Genomic DNA, 17,535 nt, shown 5'->3' on the forward strand with positions numbered 1-17,535 from the left:
ATCAGTTTCAATCTGTGATTTCTGAGGATGTGGACGAGCTGCTTCGGGCAGTGCGGCCTACCACCTGTTCTCTGGAACCTTGCCCGACTAACAGGAGGAGAGCTAGTTTTGTGGTAGCAAGCATGACTTGTCCCCTTAGCTAAGCAGGGTCCACCCTGGTTGCATATGAATGGGAGACTAGAAGTGTGAGCACTGTAAGATATTCCCCTTAGGAGATGGGGCTGCTCTGGGAAGAGCATCTAGGTTCCAAGTTCCTTCCCTGGCATCTCCAAGATAGGGCTGAGAGATTCCTGACTACAACCTTGGAGATGCCGCTGCCAGTCTGTGTAGACAGTACTGATCTGGATGGGCCAATGGTCTGACTCAGTATATGGCAGCTTCCTGTGTTCCTACAACTTGGCTGCCTCTATCTAGCAAGGAGATTGTTGGAGGTGGCCTCGTTAATATCATTCATGCATCGCTGAGGGAGTACCCCCTGTTTGGAGGAGGGGCAATAGATAGTCCACTTCTTAAGAAACCTTCCCTGGATCCCTTAGCGATGGCTAGTTACAGGCCAGTCTCCAATCTCCCATGGTTGGGCAAGGTGACTGAGAGAGTGGTGGCCTACCAACTCCAGACAGTTTTGGAGAAAACTGATTATCTAGACCCATTTCAAACTGGCTTTAGAGCTGGCTATGGAGTTGAGAGGGCTCCATTCTGTCACCAGTGCTTTTTAATATCGACATGAAACCGCTGGGTGAGATCATCAGATTTGGTGCAGGGTGTTATCAGGATGCTTGTCATCTATTTCTCCTTGTCATCACCACCACCACCACCATCATCAGGAAATGGCATTCATTCCCTAAATGCCTGCCTACAGGCAGTAATGGGCGGAGGTGCTCATTGTAGGCACTCAGAATCTGAAGGATGAGTTAGATCTTCCTGTCCTGGGTGAGGGTTACACTCCCCCCAAAGGAACAGGTATGCAGCTTGGGAGTACCCTTGGACCCAAGCCTCACCCTGGTATCTCAGGTGGAGGCTATGGCCAGGAGTGCCTTCCAACAGCTTTGGTTGATTCACCAGCTGCGTCCATTCCTTGAAGAGAACAATCTCAAAACAGTGGTGCATCAGCTGGTAACCTCCAGGCTTGACTATTGCAATGCGCTCTACGTGGGGCTGCCTTTGTACGCAGTTTGGAAACTTAAGTTAGTTCAAAAACCAGCAGCCAGTCTCTCAAAAACCAATGCTTCTCTCCAACCATCAATTTTCTGCTAAACAAGCCTCAAGCTAAACCTGCCTGCCTCTGGACCTAAGAGGGAGGGAGAGAGAAAGAGCATCCGAAGGCTGCCTGTTTGCTTAAGGAATCAAGTGGCCAGCTGGATCTTTGACTTTGACAGCCAATGATGATGGCGAGAGGGAAGCCTTCTTGGATTCAATTGGGACAGATGGGACATTCTCCTTTTGTGCTGACCCCCCCCAACGCCCCCACCATGTTCCCAGCAAACGTGATAGTTGTTGGTCCCTGCATTAAACAGCATTCTGTGCAATGCCCGCTCCATCTGTGAGAGCCCTCTTTGACATTTCTTGCCCTGTCTCCAAGGAAGTAGCTTCGATAGCCTATAGAAGACCAGCTAAAAGACACCCCCCCCCCAACACACACACAGCTCTGGCGCTTGGGGGAGACTGTCTGCATAGATGGATGGATGGATGGATGGATAGATAGATAGATAGATAGATAGATAGATAGATAGATAGATAGATAGATAGATAGATAGATAGATAGAACAAGGCTGCATAATCAACCAGAAACAAATCTGGAACTTCACCATTAGTTGCCTGAGATCATAGTTCTGGCAGTGAACTATATAACTATATAAATTTAGTTATATTTGTAACTATATATAGTTATAGATATAAATATAACTATATAGTAATAGATATAAATATAACTTTATAAATATTCACCATATTCATATTATTATATATTTGATTTATATACCGCCCTTCCAAAATGGCTCAGGGCGGTTAGGGGATGTGATACATATTGGGGATGTGAGTGTGAGTGCACTATATATTGTGAAATGTGTAAACCAACCAACCAACCAACCAACCAATCAGCGAGGGGCCCATTGTAAAACCTCGTCTCTGGGCCGACTCCAACCTTGTTATGCTCCTGCTTTTGCAGTGGCCACTTTGACGGAGCTGCTCCATTCCTTCCCATCCTGCCACCTGCGTTCTCACCAGAGTAGCTGCTTTCACTCCGTAGAAGGGAAAATATTATTATTATTATTATTATTATTATTATTATTATTATTATTATTATTATTATTATTTCTTTTTTACACAGTCAGACAGGTGTTATTGACTGGTTTGTTTTATCCAGACATCGAGTCCTTCCCAAGGACCTGGGATGCCAGAATTTTATTGTCAATCATTATAGATATCGTCGCAGAATATAGGCTGTTCCCAGTAAAGCTGCTTTTTGTAGTTGGCTGATGGTGATTTCTGTGGCCCCTATGGTGTTGAGGTGCTCTTCAAGGTCTTTTGGAACTGCACCCAGGGCGCCAATTACCTCTGGGATTATTTTGGTCTTTTTCTGCCACAGCCTTTCAATTTCAGTTTGTAGATCTTTGTATTTTATTATTTTATTTTTTCTATTTCTTTTTCTTCTATTCTGCTATCCCCTGGTATTGCTATGTCGATTATTTTCACTTGTTTTTCTTTCTTCTCGACTACAGTGATATCTGGTGTATTGTGTGGCAGATGTTTGTCTGTTTGTAGTCGGAAGTCCCATAATATTTTTACATCTTCATTTTCTTCAACTTTTTCAATTTGATGGTCCCACCAATCTTTGGCTACAGGTAGCTTGTATTTTTTGCAGACGTTCCAGTGTATCATCCCTGCTACCTTGTCATGCCTTTGTTTGTAGTCAGTCTGTGCGATCTTCTTACAACAGCTGATCAGGTGGTCCACTGTTTCATCTGCTTCTTTACAAAGGCGGCACTTGCTGTTTGTTGTGGATTTTTCGACTTTGGCTCTTATTGCATTTGTTCTTAGTGCCTGTTCTTGTGCAGCCAGTATTAAACCCTCTGTTTCTTTCTTCAAGTTGCCATTCTTAAGCCATTGCCAGGTCTTGGTGATGTCTGATTTTCCACTTATATTGTGTAAATATTGACCATGCAGGGGCTTATTTCTCCATTTTTCTGCTCGGTTCTTGACTTGTTCTTTCTTGTAGGCCTGTTTTGTTTCATTGGTGTTGAATAGTTGTGCGTTCTTGACCATTTGAAGTACATCTTCTTCACTGTCCCTTATATATTCTTCAAGGTCTCTTTTCTCCTCCTCTACTGTTTGATGGACTTGCAGCATTCCTCTTGCACTTGAGCTGCGAGGGAGGTAGAGCCTATCTACATCACTGTGGGGGTGCAGAGCACGATTGATGGTCATGATTTTCCTGGTCTTACGATTTAATGTCTCTAGCTCTGCCTGGGTCCAGTCTATCATTCCTGCAGTGTATCTAATAACAGGTATAGCCCAGGTGTTTATGGCTTGTATGATGTTCCCGCCATTGAGTATGGACTTGAGGATTTTACTGACTCTCCTGATGTATTCACTTCCCATTTTTCTTTTAACTTCAGTGTGTGCGATGTTATCAGCCTGGAGAATGCCCAAGTATTTGTAAGGTTCTTTCTCTTCCAGGTTCTTGATCTTGCTTCTATTGGGCAGTTCTATTCCTTCTGTTTTTCTTATTTTCCCTCTGTTCATTATTAGTGCAGCACACTTGTCTAGTCCAAACTCCATTGCTATATCGCTACTGAATATACGGACAGTGTTTAGCAGTGATTCGATTTCTGACTGGGACTTTCCATACAGCTTCAGATCGTCCATGTACAGCAGATGGTTGATTTGACTGGATGTTTTAGATGTTTGGTATCTGAGGCTTGTTTTGTTTAGTATTTGTGAAAGTGGGGTCATGGCGATTACAAACAATAGAGGGGATAGTGAGTCCCCTTGGAAAATGCCTCTTCTAATGCTAACCTGTCCAAGTGCCTCACCATTGATTGTTAACTGTGTACTCCACATGCTCATTGCTTTTTAAATAAATATCTGAATGTTTTTGCTGACACCAGTTGTTTCTAAACAATTTAGTATCCATGTGTGAGGCAATGAATCGAAGGCTTTCTTGTAGTCAATCCATGCAACACTTAGATTGGTTTTTCTTCTCTTGCAGTTTTCTAAAATCATTTTGTTAATCAGCAGCTGGTCTTTTGTGCTTCTGGTGTTCGGGCAATTTCCTTTCTGTTCAACTTAATAAGTGTTGCATCACTTCATCTGCTATTATTCCAGTTAATAATTTGAACATGGTTGGCAGGCAGGTTATCGGTCTATAATTACTTGGAACTGCACCTTTTGCTGGGTCTTTCATGAGATGAGTTTTCCCAGTTGTTAGCCATTGTTCAATATCACCTCCTTGCAAAATGTGATTGAACTGTTTTGATAGTTGTTTATGAAGGCTTGTTAGGTGTTTAAGCCAGAAGCCATGCAGTTCATCGTCGCCTGGCGCAGTCCAATTTTTAATTTTCTTTGCTCTTTCACTGATTAATTCTGGTGTTATTATTAGATCTTGCATTTGTTGGTTACATTTTTGACTTCTTTCATCCAGCCTGCTTTTTTATTATAATCTATTGGATTGTCCCATAATTTCCGCCAGAATTGCACTGTTTCTTCTTTATTTGGCGTTTCTACGTTTCTTGCAGTTTCTCCTTCTACGCTTTGGTAGAAACGTCTCTGATTCGACTGGAATTGGAGATTCTGCCTGTGTTGTGTAATTCTGGCTTCATATCTAATAATCTTCTTTGATACTGCTGTTATTTGCTGCTTTATTATTTCCAGGACTTCTCTCATTTTCCTTGAATCTAGGTGGTATTTTTGGATCCGATACTGTTTGGTGTTTTCTTTCTTCAGCTTCTTGTCTGTTATATCTTTCAATTTACTAGCATCTGATCTAAGCCTGGAGATTTTATTTTCTAATCAAATCTTCCATTTAGGTGATGTACTGCTTTCTTTTTTGACAGGTCCACTGATCTTCTATCCGAGCTCTTGTGTTGTTATTGTTGCTGCACTGTACATGAGTTGGTTTGTTTCTTGCAAATTCTTGGTTGTTATTTCTGCAAGTGCAGCATTGACATCTTTTAATGCCTGAGCAAGTTGTTTTTTGGCAACTGTTTTTAGAGCGGGAAGTCGAACTCTGGTGGTTGTTTGCTTCAAGTGCTCAGTTATTTTTTGCTTTAGTTCTTCTTGCTTTTCTGTTAAACGGCATTTGGGTTTTTGAGGTGAAGGCAAAGGGGAGGTTGCCTGGTTTTGATTTGAAATACTTCAGCAACGGTGGTATCCTCTATTTCCAACACCTCCTCCATCTGTGCCTGAGCAACTGCTTCAGTTGGTGGTAATTCTTCTTCCATATCTTGAGCCTGTGTTGCTCTTTGCAGTTCTTCCAGCTCAACTCCTGTGAATACTTTATTTCTTATTCTGAATCTTCTCTGGTCTGCTAGCCTTTTTTCTATTATTTCTGTATCTGGATGCTTCTCTTTCCAAATTTGGTACATTCTTTTTAAATAACCTCTTCAAGTTGGACTAGACTTGTAATAGCAGATCATTATTTCCTTGTTGGCATCTTTTGTATATTTTTTTCGGTTAAGCGACGTTTCTTCCAGTAGCTTTGCTGTCTCCAGCCCTGGTTGCTCAACTGAAGATCCTGTGTCCTGTAGCCCACTTGCCACCAGATGTCCAGGGACTATAGCACCTGGCGCAGTCCTTGTTGACCCGGGCGATGACCAATCCGGTATAAATTTATTAAAGTTACGTCTCACCATATTGTTGACGGGAGAGGCACTCTTTGTCTGGCTCCTCTGGTGGGACCTGTCTTGTAATAATAATAATAATAAATAATAATAATGATGATGATGATGATGATGATGATGATTAACATTTATATCCTTCTCTTCCTCCAAGGAGCCCAAAGCAGTGTACTACATACTTAAGTTTCTCTTTGCAACAACCCTGTGAAGTAAGTTAGGCTGAGGGAGAAGCGACTGGCCCAGAGTCACCCAGCTAGTCTCCTGGCTGAATGGGGATTTGAACTCAAGTCTCCCCGGTCCTAGTCCAGCACTCTAACCACTACACCACGCTGGCTCTTCCGATAGCCTTTGAAGTACCCCTAGGGGTACTAGTACCCCCTGTTGGGAACCCCAATCTATCTCAATATTGTCTGTTCTGTCTGGCAGTGGCACTCCAGAGTTTCAGGCAAGAGTTTTCCCCAGCTCTCCCTGTAGATGCCAGGGATGGAACCTGGGACCTTCAGCATCTTTAAGCTGATACTCTACCACTGAAATACAGCCCCATCCCTAACACAGTCCAAGGGACAATAAAATGCTCCTTTAGGGAATAATGTTTGAAAACTGCATGCAGAAGGTTCCACATTCCCTCCCTGGCAGCATCTCCAAGACAGGACAAGATTTTTTTTTATTTTTAGGACAAGATTTTAGGACAAGATTTTTTATTTTATTTTTTAGGACAAGATTTTTTTTATTGAACCAACAAACTACCAAAGCATACGAAACCCTTGCCTGTAACCTTGGAAAAGCTGCTGCCAGTCTGTGTAGACAATACTGAGCTAGATGGACCAAGGGCCTGACTCAATATAGAGCAGCTTCCGATGTTCCTAAGTTCCTATATTCACAGTCAAGTCCTAAGTGTTTTGAAACGGAGGGGGAAAATGTTTAAAACTGAAAACCTGGACATTTTTGATGAAACTGTGAGTCTGGATTTGCTTAAAATGGCAAGAGGGTGCTGGACAGTAGGAAGGCAGGAAGGCAGTCTAAATAAATATCATATGATTTGTCTTACACATAGTCTTACACAATGCTTGCTTGTGGTAAAACTTGTTTTTGTTTTCCCTTCGGGGACAGGGATCCATCTTATTTAGTTATTTATTATTCCTCTGTGTAAACCACCCTGAGCCATTTTTGGAAGGGTGGTATAAAAATCAAATGAATGAATGAATGAATGAATGAAATCTTACCTGCAATCTGAATAGGGGGAGGCGGCCCACAATACCGAAAATGATGCTAATACACCAAACTGTCCACGTGGGAAGTTTCAGGGCAGAGAGTGTCCAAGTTAGGTGCGTTCTTAAATTCTTCTTAAATTTGGATTCCCAGAAGTTGTTTGAGAAGGAGACCTGGTCTTGCGGTACTAAGCATCATCATCATCATCATCATCATCATCATCATCATCATCATCATCATCATCATTTATTCAACTAGCACTTGGCAGAGTTGTAATAAAGGCCTTGGGAAAGATATTTAGATGCCATGACGTGTCTATACCTACAGAGATTAGAATAGTTTGGACAATTGTTTTTCCCGTGACACTCTGTGGATGCAAAAGCTGGATTTTTAAGAAGCAAGATAGAAAAAGTATTGACACTTTTGAACTTTGGTGCTGGAGAAGACTTTTGAGGATACCATGGACAGCCAGGAAAATAAACAAATGGATCACAGAACAAACCAATCCAGAATTTTCACTCAAGGCACAAATGACCAGGCTCAAACTATCATACTTTGGACACATTATGCGAAAACTCAGCTCCCTTGAGAAGTCCATAATGCTGGGGAAAGCTGAAGGCAAGAGAAGAAAATGGCCAGCAGCAAGGTGGATGGACCTGATCACGACAGCAATGGATGCACCACTGAGAGACCTTAAAGGCCAAGTTGAAGACAGATCATCCTGGAGAGAATCTATCTATGTGGTCGCTAAGAGTCGACACTGACTTGACAGCACTTAATCAATCAATCAATCAATCAATCAGGGAGAGAAAGGGGGATATGTCTCCATCATCTCTCTAGGAGGAAACAAAGAAGATTGACTCACCACAGGAGGTACCTGAGGAGTCAAAGCAGGGTTCATAGAGTAGAGGCAAGCAGAGACTGGTGAGGAGACCGTGACTAGCTCCCTCTGATCCCAATGCCCCTAGTTGCCATTAGGTTAGTTGGTGCAAAAGGTCGATGCACTGGAACTCCATCTCCAACACGTATAGACAATAGTGAGCTAAGCAGACCAATGGTCCGGCTTGGTATAAGACAGCTTCCTATGTTCCTATGTACAACTCCCATGGAATCACAGGATCGTAGAATGTCAGAGCTGGAAGGTACCTTAGAGTTCTTCATTCCCCTACTCCGTGCAGGAAACTGCTACAGCAGCTCTGACAGATGCCTGTCCAGCCTCTGTTTGAAAACCTCCAGCAAAGGAAAGCCTACCACTGCATGAGGAAGACTGCTTCGCTGTCGAACAGCTCTTACAATTATTTATTTGTTTATTGATTGATTTGATTTGATTTGATTTGATTTTTATACCGCTCTTCCGAAATGGCTCAGGGCGGTTTACAATTAAAACAGAAAACATTAAAAACAATTAAAACAGAGATACAAATATAATTACCAATTTAAAACAACTTAAAAAACAATTAAACTATCAAAACAATTAAAACCCTGAAAACCAGGTTAACATTAAAACAATTAAAAACTGATTAAAATCCCTGAAAGGCCAGGCAAAACAGATGGGTTTTAAGGGCTCTCTTGAAGGTCAGCAAAGAATCAAGATTACCAATTTCTGCTGGGAGTGTATTCCACAGTCCAGTAGCAGCTACAGAGAAGGCCCGCCTCTGAGTCGTCACCAAACGAACCGGTGACAACTGGAGACGGACCTCCCCAGATGACCTTAACGTGCGGTGGGGATCATGTAAAAGAAGGCGCTCTCTAAGATATCTTGGACCCAAGCCGTTCAGGGCTTTAAAGGTAATAACCAGCACTTTGTATTTTGCCCGGAAACATATTGGCAGCCAATGTAACTGTTTCAAAACAGGCATCATATGGTCTCTCCGGGTTGCCCCAGAGACCAATCTGGCAGCCGCATTGTAAACTAACTGAAGTTTCCGGACTACATACAAAGGCAGAATGAAGAAATTCTTCCTAATGCCTAGCCTAAATCTGCTTCCTTGCCATTTCAACCCATGGATTGTAGTAGCCCAGCCCTCAGGAGCAACAGAGAACCAGTCTGTTCCTTCTTCTATAAGGCCATGGTGGCCAGGGATGTTGTAGTTCAGTATCATCTGGAGACCCAAATATGAGGACCCCTGACCTTCGAATGATGAGTTAGTGTTCTAGCATACAGTCGAGATGTGCAACGAAACCAGACCACACCCTTGTGCAGCAGCTATAATGTGCCAAGGGAAGGCAAGTAGTTTGCATAAGAGAAAACACACTCAGAATTGATCATTTCTACAGTCCTTCTTAGTGCTTCACAATGGATATAACATTGCTCCTCTTCCGTTTCTGTTGTGAAATGTCATGATGCATCTGTTGAACTCCTCCCTCCTCCTTCCATGATCTTCTGGGTATTTGAAGACCATCCTTCCAGGCCTTCACAACTCTGGTCCTGCCCCCAGTAGAAACATAGGAAGTTGCCTTATACCAAGTCAGACCCTGGGTCCGCCTGGCTCAGAGCTTTCTGGCACAATATTGGCTATTCTGACTGGAAGCAGCTCTCCAAGGTCACAGGCAGCTTTTCTCTGTTGCCCCCGAGGACTGGATTAGAAATTGGATTAGAAATTCCATGGGGTGAAATTGCAAGGAAGCAGATTTAGGAGACGACAGGGATCAAACCTGGGACCTTCTGCGAGCAAAGCAGATGCAATTCCAGCTCCGTGATTTACAGCTCTCTGCTCTTAACTGATCGGGGTGGGGGTGGGGGCCAGTTCTCTCCTGCGTCTGCTTCCCTCTTCACTGTCCTAGCTATGTTTCTCAGGAAGACGGTTCCCAGAAGCAATTTAACCCAGGCTGCTCGTCTGCAGCGCAGGCATCCCTAGGGCTCACGGTGCTACTGGCCCGCCTAACCCCACTTTGAAGCCCGGCCTTTAGACAAAGTTTAGGGTGCGAGCGTGCCCTTTACCCCGGCACTGGGATCAGATGGGTGCTCGGGCTGCTTGTTGCCTGAGTGCACACAGAGATGGGTGCCTAGAGCGCCCGTCTCAGAGGAGAGGAGAGCTGGACTTGTGGTAGCAAGCGTGTCTTCCCCCCTTAGCTGAGCAGTGTCTGCCTTGGTTTCATTTGAATGGGAGATTAGATGTGTGAGCACTATAAGAGATTCCCCATCAGGGGATGGAGCCGCTCTGGGAAGAGCATCGAGGTTCCAGGTTCCCCCCCTGGCAGCATCTCCAAGATAGGACTGAGAGAGATTCCTGCCTGCAACCTTGGAGAAGCTGCTGCCAGTCTGTGTAGGCAATACTGAGCTAGATGGACCAATGGTCTGACTGGCAGCTTCATATGTTCCTATCCCCCAATGCACCACGCTCGACACACTATGCATTGTGGGATATCCAAAGGTTGGGATGTGTCATCCCAGCCTCCAAAGATCCACACTGCTGGGAGCAGTGAGGATCATGTGAGCGCATGGTAGTATACCTGAAGAAAAGCAGAAGAATTATCTGGGGGAAAGATGAGTTGGACTCTGCCTACCCCACTGCCCGCCCTCCGCATCCCAGGACTATCATGTGAATAGCCTCAGGGTCTTACTCCTAATCAGCTCTAATTCCAGCTTTAGCGCCAACTTTAAACTCTTCCTCCAGCTTTCACTAACTTTCTGCTGCAGGCGAGCTTCCTTTTATTCTCTTCCCCCCCTCCAATTTTCCGAAACTAAACAATTTAAAATTGATTGCATGTTATGCTTTAAAAGAAAATTATTACAAAATGATGTATAGATGGTATCTGACACCCAAAAAATTGGCATTAATGTATAAAAATGTATCAAACAAATGTTGGAAGAGTGGACAGTCTGAAGGCACTTTTTTTCCTATGTGGTGTTCTGATGGACACTGCCTCAGCCGCTCCATGAAGGCCAGGACCCCCAAAGTGACTTCCAGACTGGAGGTCCTGAGCCCTGCCAGGATCCCGGCACTAAAATCCTGGGGTTTCTTGGCCTAGGGAGGGAAAAGGTGGATCCTTGAAAACACATGCTAGTCCACCCACTGCTAAACGGACCACAGAGCTGTCCGTGTTTGATGCTCCTTGGCCACCATCCACTGCCTTGGGGAGGAGATGACTCAAGCCATCCCAGAGGCACAAAGAGCGGGGAGAATGCGGCATTGGAGCACGTGGTTAATCAGGCTCCTACTGAGAGATGCATTCCTGTGAATTCCCTTAAGGATTTCTCCTTCGTCCTGTGGCAAGGGTTCCCCAGACTGAATCCACCCAACTGGAGAAATCTCCCCATCACACCTGGGGATGCCTAGGAGCACCAGCCTCAGGAAGGGCTCCCCAAAGAGAGGAGTCTCCATGCCTAGGGATGCTCCATGCCCAGGGATGTCACTCACCGCCTTCAGGGTGCCATAAATTTGGAGAAGTCCCCTTTCGCTCAGGTAGCGGATGTTCTGGCTGGGGTGGACTAGCCACGCTACCAGGAGCGTCCAGGTCTTCTCTAAGGCAGCAAAGTCTTGGTCTTTCAGGAGCAGCTAAAAGAGGGAAAGGAGGAAAACATCCATCAGCCTCTGGGGCCAGACCCTCCTCTCAGGGAAGCCCACCCTGAGGAAGACGCTGCTCACCTCCACAAAGAAGGCCACCTCTGCGAGGGAATGCTCTTCTGGATCTTTGTCCAGGCTGAAGAGGGAAGCCAGGTATGCCTTCAGCCTGGCCACTGTGGAGGACCGTGTCTGGAGGAGAGCCCTGCAAAACACCAAAAAACTCTGCTGAGTCCTGGGCGGAAGGTCCAGAAAGAGCAGACCTGACCCAAACCACACCAGCCCCCAGGCCTCCTGAGAGATCTCCTATTCACTCCTACTTACCTCACCAAGAGGGCCACACCCTGGAGGCAGCTCTGCGTAGAGCACAGGGATTCCCAGCAGGTCTTCTCCGGGGTCACCTGTGCCACCCTCTCCAGCAGGGTCCGGACAATCTGTGCGGTCTCCCTGCAGAGAAGAGAAGGTTGCTGTCACCAAAGTGTGTGTCTCCTTGCGGGGTGGTGTAGTGTCAAGGGTGGATGGACTGTGTTGGACCATGGGAGGGAGACCACAGGGGTGAAGTGACTTTCCCCACAGCTGGTTTTTTAACACTGCAGACGCATTTTAAGGCTCTCTGCAGAGCCAAGAGGGCTGCAAATTCTGGGGTCTCCCCTGTGGAGCTGAGGGAAGGGACCACCGTGCCAGAGTCACCCCAAGAGGCCAGAAATGCTGCTCACCCATCAGAGTGGGACATGGGAGAAATGACCCTAGCCTGTCCTCCCAGAGTGCTGGAAGGAGGACTTGCTGGCCCCGCTTTCCCCACCGCCATGACTTACTCAGGAGGCAGGTCTTGGCTGTCTCGGTTCCCGACTCCCTCGGTGGTGTTCTGCAGGCCGGTGAGGATCTTGTTGACTAGGCCCACCAGGAGTTCGGGGAACCTCTCCTCCACCTCACTGGCATACTCCACACACCGGATGACGTCCCCGATCTTCTTTGTTGCTCTCCCCTGAGGAGAAGAGGAGGGTCAGGCCTCAGCACACAGTCCGAGGGACGGTTATGGGTCAGGAGAATCCCCAGGGCCAGGCCAGTGCCATGGGTGTCTGCACCCACATCTGGGCCTGAAGGGTGCTGCCTCTGGCTCAGGGTGCATGAGGTCAACTGCAAGGGAAAGACATCCACAAGGGGAAAGGGCAAGTCCCCACCTCCCGTGTGAACAGTGACTGCCATCCAAGCCGCCATCCTGTGTAGTGCAAGAAAGGTGGGGCAGAGGGGTGGAGTCAAGTCACCCTTGGTTTGCACCCCTTACCTCTCCCAGATGGACCGAGGAGAACCAATCTGGGGCCAGCTGTCCTCTTCTTTCCTCTTCGTCGATGTTCCTGAGAGAGGAGAGGAGAGAGAAAAGCTTCTCCAAGAACTGTCCTGTTGGAGATGGCAGCCAGCTGAAGAAGAACACGGGCACCCAAAGAGATGCTAAGCAAGGATCTCGCCTCCTTTGGGAGGTGGCTGGCAGGGGAACTTCATCAGGCCAGAGATCTCCCAAGTCCAGCCTTTCGTTCCCCACTGAGAAGCCCTGGGAAGTGTTCAAAGGGGGCATCGAGACAGAAGCCCTCCCCTGCTCCTTCTCCCCAACACCCGCTCATGCCAACAGCATGGGGGTCTCAGAGCTCCCTCTGCTAACAGCCAGCAATAGACTTGCTGGTGTCTGTCTTGCACCTGCTGCCAATCGGCCTCCTTGGGTGAACTCCCCCTCCAGAGTCCTCAGGAAGCAAGTTTGAAGAAACATCCCTCTGTGGGGCTCAGACATGGGGGAAGCTGCCCCTGTCCCCTGCAGCCTTCTGCTTACTGTGCTAAAAGCCCCCCATAGGAACATAGGGAACATAGGGAACTGCCATCTACTGAGTCAGACCATTGGTCTATCTAGCTCAGTATTGTCTTCACAGACTGGCAGCGGCTTCTCCAAGGTTGCAGGCAGTAATCTCTCTCATCCCTATCTTGGAGATGCTGCCAGGGAGGGAACTTGAAACCTTCTGCTCTTCCCAGAGCGGCTTCATCCCCTAAGGGGAATCTCTTCGAGTGCTCACACATCAAGTCTCCCATTCATATGCAACCAGGGCAGACCCTGCTAAGCTATGGGGACAAGCCATGCTTGCTACCACAAGACCAGCTCTCCTCCCCCAGCTCCCTACTGGCTCCTAAGGCCCTTCAGCTGAGAGGAGGGTACCTACCTGGCCGAACTGGGGGTCGGTGGAGAGTCCCACACCTCATCCTCGATGCTGTTGATGTCATGCATCGTGTCGTCCTCGTCCGTAGAGGAGCACTGGGGAGGAGAGAGAAGAGAAACGGGAGCGTTCCAGGGCTTGCGTTGACCTTGCAAGGCTTCTGAGAGGAACCAAGCCCAAGGGACGGTTGGGAAGACATCCGGCTCTAAAATAAGACCTGCCTCTTGCTAGAAAAGGCATTAGGCATCTCTGCCCAGAAGAAAAGCCTTTCACCACATTTTTGCCCCCTTTCCAATGCCTCAGCTGCATTTCCTCCCATCCCACCAATCACAATCCCTCCCATCCCGCAGCATCTAGAACTAGAACCATTCCATGTTCTGTCTCCTGCTGGGGAACAGGGCACTCACACACACACACACACACACACACACACACAGCTGATCGCAGGAAGTGGGCCGGAAGGGGATCGTCCCGTTCTGGACACAACTCTTCCCGCTTTCCTGATTTTCAGTTTTCTTAAAAACCACTTTGGAGCCCAGGCGTGCTGGCTGGAGGTGGGCGGGAGAGATGGCAAAAGAGCTCCTCTCTCATGCCCGCCTTCCTCGCAATAAGGTCGGTCGGGCTGATTTCAGGCCTTCGCGCACTCATGCAAATGGCAGAAGGGAAAGGCATCAACTCCCCCCACCCCAAGACATGCTGCGGTCCCTCACTCAGCTGGGGCCCCGATGGCTCTGGTGACTGGAAAAGACCACTTCCAGTCCACTTCATGCTTTCAGTCGGCTCCTTAGTGAGGACACTAAAGGCACGTGCAAAAACATGCCAAAATTGGGTCTCCTTTCCTTTTTCTTTCCCAGTTCTTTCCCCTTTCCAATTAGTTCATTTCTCATTGGTTTGGTTGAGTTTGCTTATTGTTTTGTATTTTTATTCATTCTTCATTTATTTCTCACTGTTTTTCAATGGTTGCCATTAAAGCAACAGGATGCTCCACCTTTAACTGTGAGATCTGGACCGGACGTCAAGGCCATGGCCGCCATCTCCTTGCAGCCATCTTCTTTAATCCTATCACCCCCACTGTGTGACCATTGGGATGCAGTGTTGTTAAGGGCATGGCTGTCCCTTTACCATAGCTTTAAGCAAACGACTGTCAGAAGATGGGCGCCCACCCGGCAGCATCAAAAACTGGGGCCATTCCACATGCTCTCTACTCCTGGCCAACACGGGGGACCCACACGCCCAACCCACAGTCCTTCTAAGGATGTTGAGGCTTCCTGACCTCTCCAAGGGATGGCTCTTGGTCAGCAGCGGTGTTTTGCAGCCTCCTCAACACGGTGCTTGGCCTCTGGACGCTAAGAAAAGAAAGAAAGAAGACACATGAGATCAGAACACGAGTGCTTAGAAAGAGCTCTGCTTGATGAGATGAATGAGGCATGCAGCCCAACACCCTGTTTCCAGGAGTGGAAAGCCAGATGCCTTCAGGAAGCCCACGGGCTGGGCATGGAGACACCTGTCTCCATGGAAACAACCCTCCATGCTGCTCGGAGCTTCTGTCCACCCTTGTCTTCTTGCTAAACTAACCACCTCCACCCCCCCAAAAAATTGCATGGGCTCCTAAGGAAGGTCCTCTACTTCCATGAGCGATGGAGCTGCCCCTCCAGGTGAGAAAAGAGTACCTCGGGGAACTGACAAAGCTCTCCACGTCCAGCTCCTGATCCCTAGTGTTGTCTTCTGGGATCTTGGCCTCTTGGATGTCAGGACTCTGCATATGAGACAAAGGTTTCCAATGAGTGTACTCACTCTGATCTTCCTAGGGCCTAGGATTCGTAGGGAGTTTTCCCCCTGACATTTTCTTTGAGTTCATTTTTATTTCTTTAAATTATTTTGATTTTTTTTAAAGACAAAAAAACCTTATTAAAAAGCAACCATGTGTTCTAATTCTAACTGGTTGGGAGTGCCAGGGCACAGCCACCACATGCTTGTGGCCATTTGGTTTCATCCTATGTCCAACAATGAACCTCCATTTTGATATGATCTACTGTGGTCAGCAAACTGGCCACCATCCTTCAAAAGGGCCATCAGAATCAGTTGGCTGCACTCTGGAGCTCTAGTCCAAAGACAACATGACAGGTAGGTCTGTGCAATCTCTTTCTTTCCCTCCCCAAAACCAGCCATTAACAGAAACATCACTGCATGGGAGCTCCAGAATGGAATGCTAACTGCTTGTTGTCATTTCTTGTCATTTCTTCTGCATTCCTTTCATGGGGAATGGAAACAAAGAGGAACGGGACCCACTGGCATCAATAGTTTGGCCCAGAGAGTCTTCTTGATCCCACCCCTTCATGTCCTCTTCTCTTCTCTCCTCTCCCCAAGAAACAGGGTTAGCACAGCCTTTCCAAAGGGAGAGACAAGATGGGCCCCTGAGTCCAGAGTGAGGGCCATCCCTCCTGCTGTGGGCTGTTTTTACCTGAGGGGACCATGATTGTCTCTACAGAAATGCCTCTTCAGTCAAGAGACCTGGAGATTCCCTACCTGGAAGACCCTCTCCTCTCCTGACCCGTCTCAGGGTCTTGGGAGCCGTTTGATGCCTCCAATCCAAAGCACACAAACCCAGAAAGGTGGCCATTGGAAGGAGAGGCAGAGGGTTGCAGAATCCTTCCCTAGCCACGACGTTCCCACTGTAATCCTCTGGCCAACATGCAGCAGCTGGATTTCCTCCCCTTTCTGGATCTGACCCCGCTCTGTCTCCTGACGGTGGAGATGCAATCTCCCCTCACTCCTCAACCAGCCCATCCACAAAAGCGACTGGAATCGTTTCCTTACCTCACAAGACCATTCGGTGTCCACAGTTTGGAGAAACCATCCATCCTCCTCAACCGTGAAGACACTGCAGGAAAAAATACAATGGCATGAGTACCTTGGAAGAGCCTTGATGGATCAGACCAAAGATGCATCTGTCCCAGCACTCTGCTTCCAATAGGGGACAGCCATCTGGGAGGCCTCCAGGAAGCTATCCTCTGTGCCCTTAAAGCTAACGGACATCACCACCACCATTCTTGGAAAAGTGAATGCTTCTACACAATGTATGAAGACGTCGTTTTTGTCTGCCCTGCACCTCTTGCCAGTCAGCGGCACAGGATCCATCCCAGATCCAGGCTGGCAGGGGAACAGAAAACCTTCCCTACACAAAAGTTCAAGAAGAAACTCTACCTCCTCGGGGAACTGATGGCATGTGCTTCTTCCAGGATCTCGTTCCCAGTGTTGACCGTCTGAATCCTGGAGCCGTCCGAGAATGACTTCTGTGAATGAGAATGGAGAGAGGAATGGTTGCTCTGGTGCCCACTTGACCTTTCCAGGGCATCTGGGGTCCAAACATCAACCCTCCTTCAAGAGGTCCTTCTTAACAGAGGAGCTTAAAGCAGGAGGTGGCTCCTTAGCACCTCAAAACCATGTCTACCAACGTGTAACTGGGCTCAGAGAGGAACCAAACCCAAGAATCTACTGAACCTCAGAAACCGGCTTTCCGCCCATTCCTGGGAGTTGGGTGAGATCATGGCTATTACACAACATTTGGAGTGTCAGGATCCCGAAGAAGAGTCAGGCCTCCTGCTACATGGGACACTGTGGTTTCTTGAATGGTGCCTTTAATTAAGGAAAGCCTAGCTAAGTTCTTCTCTTTGCTGGACAGAGCTATTGGCCACTTGATGCTGCAGACCCGTGTTTTGAGGCCCTTTTCAATGACACCAGAAAGGGGGCCATGTGGAGCCAAGAAGTGGCAGGGGGGAAAGAGTGCAC

At 47.3% G+C, this 17,535-nt stretch overlaps 1 protein-coding gene and 1 long non-coding RNA gene across 2 annotated transcripts in view; both read right to left on the reverse strand.

Annotated features, from left to right (window-relative positions):
• Nucleotides 1–11,727, reverse strand: part of LOC128332508 (uncharacterized) — a 78,537-nt gene extending 66,810 nt beyond the window's left edge. Inside the window, exons 1-2 of the mRNA XM_053266831.1 lie at nt 11,633–11,727; nt 11,405–11,542 (exon numbers count right to left, since the gene is read on the reverse strand). The gene's annotated coding sequence lies outside the window, so the exon portion shown is untranslated. The remainder of the gene's footprint in view (nt 1–11,404; nt 11,543–11,632) is intronic.
• Nucleotides 11,728–15,019: 3,292 nt separating this feature from the next.
• On the reverse strand, nt 15,020–16,628 carry LOC128332516 (uncharacterized). The gene is made up of 3 exons (XR_008310674.1): nt 16,564–16,628; nt 15,417–15,502; nt 15,020–15,092 (listed from the first exon to the last, which is right to left on the reverse strand). It is a non-coding gene; the product is annotated as an uncharacterized LOC128332516 (long non-coding RNA).
• Nucleotides 16,629–17,535: the final 907 nt, after the last annotated feature.

The sequence above is a fragment of the Hemicordylus capensis genome, chromosome 7 (assembly GCF_027244095.1).
Source record: "Hemicordylus capensis ecotype Gifberg chromosome 7, rHemCap1.1.pri, whole genome shotgun sequence".
NCBI lineage: Eukaryota > Metazoa > Chordata > Lepidosauria > Squamata > Cordylidae > Hemicordylus > Hemicordylus capensis.